This window comes from Psammomys obesus, unplaced genomic scaffold, assembly GCF_907164565.1.
Source record: "Psammomys obesus unplaced genomic scaffold, mPsaObe1.curated_primary_1811, whole genome shotgun sequence".
In the NCBI taxonomy this organism is placed as follows: domain Eukaryota; kingdom Metazoa; phylum Chordata; class Mammalia; order Rodentia; family Muridae; genus Psammomys; species Psammomys obesus.
In genome coordinates, this window is record NW_026596162.1 from 14,664,970 (window position 1) to 14,668,105 (window position 3,136).

The 3,136-nt window shown below is 51.6% G+C and overlaps 1 protein-coding gene across 1 annotated transcript in view; it reads left to right on the forward strand.

The window, feature by feature from the left end:
• The first annotated feature begins 2,969 nt into the window (after positions 1–2,969).
• Positions 2,970–3,136, forward strand: part of Spin1 (spindlin 1) — a 47,458-nt gene continuing 47,291 nt past the window's right edge. The window contains exon 1 of the mRNA XM_055595160.1: positions 2,970–2,983. The gene's annotated coding sequence lies outside the window, so the exon portion shown is untranslated. The remainder of the gene's footprint in view (positions 2,984–3,136) is intronic.

A 3,136-nucleotide genomic window follows, 5' to 3' on the forward strand; every position in this document is an offset into this window, starting at 1 on the left:
TATGTCAGAGAATCAAGCAAGCAGTCTATGAGCAGGGCAGGTGGTCTAGAACCAAAGCACCATTCTGAACCAAAGTTGGTTTAGCATGCTTGGCCCTACCATGTATCCAGCTTATGCCTGTGGCTAGAGGAAAGGAACTGTCATACCGAAAATACCTTTAGTGACTCAGAGTCCACAGTTGCCTCCTAGAGCTTGGTGTGCTCAGTCTGCAATCCTCTGAAGCTAAGCTGGGGAGTGGCTGAGATTCACTTGGAAACAGGAGCACATTCATGTCGTGTTACACCTTGTCCACACATTATGCTAGGGTGCATTTTGGAGGCTGCTTTAGGTCAAACTTTATTTTTCCTTAATATAGAGGTGAGCGCAGGCCAAGCATCGTTTAACGAGAGTGTACTGATTGTGGCTCTAAGAATCCTGTCTCTAGTACCTATGTAGGCCCAACAGAACTGCCTCTGTCCTTGTGAGACCACTGTCTTATCAACATGCTCTGGTGAGAGGGGCTTGACCTTATAGTTTTATAGTTGCAGGTGCCAGTCGCAGAGCTAGCAGCTTTGCTACAGGTCAACCCATAACTGTGAGAACCTTTGTCAGCAGGTGACACAGCCCAGAACTGCTGCCAGGAGCCAGAGGAATTCACTTGCCCTCAGGAATGTAAAGGCAGACAGACCCTTGACTTCACTGCAAAAAGAATTTTAAGAAGAGCCAGGAGAAGCAAAGCTACAGTTTATTAGTTTTTTAATAAAATATTTTTTAAAATTTGTGTGTGAGTGGCAAAGTGCATGTGTGGAGGTCAGATGACAACCCTCACGTTGGTTTTCTCTTTTCACCCTGTGGGTCCCAGATCAAACTCAGGCTGTCAAGCTTGGCTGCAAGCACCCTTGACCCAGGAGTAACCTCACTGAAACCCCATTTCTTAACAGCACTAAAAGAGGGACCAAACTTCCAACAAACTAACTTTTGGGCAACACTCAATCACCAGACCAACAGAGCTAATGTCGAGTGACTCACATATTTGGCACATAATCTGGATTTTGAACACTTTTGTCTGTGCTGAATAACTGTGCAATAATAAGGACTAACTTGATAAGGACACAAAGGAACGTTTCAAACATTTTATTAACACCAACGAGTGGGTGCACTGAGAAGCCAGTCATCTGGACAGGCACTGGGGAGCTTACACAGGAAGATCTTAAAGTAAAGGGCTGCCTAGGCTTACCTATCATGTTCTAGGCCAACTAGACAGTGAGACCAACACTCTCTTCCCTCAATTAACCAGGTCCCAAATGTCAATAAATGCTAGGCAGATGTGAAGGCTATTCTTCGTTATCAACTTCACATCAGGAATGAAAATGGCTGGGCACATCCATGAGGAATTTTTACTTAAATCATTTGATCTGGATTTTTGAGGGGAGAAGACACACTTTTAATCCGGATCTTTTGAGGTAGGAAGATCCACCTTACTCTGGGACATAGCTGCTGGAGGTTTACTTAAAGGACATAGAAGGAAGCTTTTGCTCTCTGCCTGCTTGTTCTCACCCTCACCAGCAAGTCTATTCCATCCCTGGCATCACTTCTTTGGGATTCCAGTGTATACCGAAGACCAGCGGAGGCATCCAGCCTTGTGGACTAAACAGCTCCTGAATTCTTGGACTTTCTGTTGGTAGATAACCATTGATGGACTAACTGGACCACAACCTGTAAGCTATTCTAATAAATTCCCTTCCCGTATGTATATATTCATTCTGTAAGTTTTGTTCCTCCAGAGAACTGAGGTGAAACCTAGACGGTTCACCAAGAAAATGAAAGTGTTCCAGACTTGTCACTCTAGCCTCCTTCCCATTCACACCCTTCCTTGTTCCTGTCAGCCTCCACTATCAAACGTGAACACAACAAAAGCTAATCATCTCACAATGCTCTCGAGGCTGGCTGTGTCTCTACTGAAATTAGCCCTCTTGTCGGTCGGTCTGTGACTACGTCGCTCCTGCCAGGGATGTCATTCGAGACTACCACTTTAATTTGAGCAGGCACATATCAATTTTATTTTGGAAAAAAAAAAAAAAAGGTGCCAGTGAAACCCCAAAGAGCACAGTGAACTAAGAACCGCGCTGCAGGTTTGGAGTGCGCAAAAGGCTTTCCAATAACGTCTTGTAATCCGACCTGACAACATTCTGGCAGGAGGCTTATTACAATGCGGCAGCGCTACAGCACTCGAGGAACCAGGTCGGTGACCGCCTGGATGATGACACTGGGCTAGGAGGAGGGAAGGAGACAGGCGCGCGCCAGGCTGGATGCGGACCCAGAGGAACCTACAGGTCTCACACTCATTTTCCCTCAAATCAAACCATTCTGGACGTTTCCTCTCTCCTTTCTCCTTGCACACAGCCAAGCAAATCCTCCAAAGGCGTCTTAACTGGAAACGAAGTCGCACGGATTTACGTGCGCTCGTGGAAGGTCCTTCCGGCTTGCAGCCTCGCGGGGAGCCCGGGGTGAGTTCTAGGCCAGCGGCTGCAGCTAGGCCAGGCCGGGTGTCTGCAGCAAGCAGGTGCTCTCAGCAGGTGTTCGCAGGAGGCCCTGGGTCGTGCAGCTGAGCCTAGCTCCCCGGCCTCTGCGCAGTGCGGCGTGCAGCAAGGCCGTGTGTCTTGAAGGCGGCATGGGGAGCCCATCCATATTTTTGAAGGGCTCGCGTCCTGCAGCCCAAAGGCTCCGCAGAGGCGAGGGCGCACCTGCGCTGCGCAAGCTCACGTGACCAAGCCCCATGCAGCTAGCCAGACCCCGAGACAGCATGTGTACGTCCCAGGACAAAGAGGCAGGATAGTTCCTGAAAGCCGTCCTCCCGTGCAAGAGTAAAAGCCGGCGCCCGCGACCCTCCGTTCGTCTTCCCGACCCTGCTCCGTTCCGGAGGGAGCCCGAGTCGGAGCCGGAGTCCGCCCCGCGGTTTCCCGGCGAGCACCTGGTCGCCCCGGGTGCGCGCCCCACCCTCCAGGTGAGCAGCGCCAGGCTCCGCCCTCCCCTCGAGGCCCCGCCTCCCACTCGCGCCTGCGCAGTGCGTCCGGCGGCGCCGGGCGCCGGGGCGGCGCGGCCGTCGCAGTTCGGCGGGCGCAGTGCGCGTGCGCCGTGGCGGCCGGGGGGCGGGCGG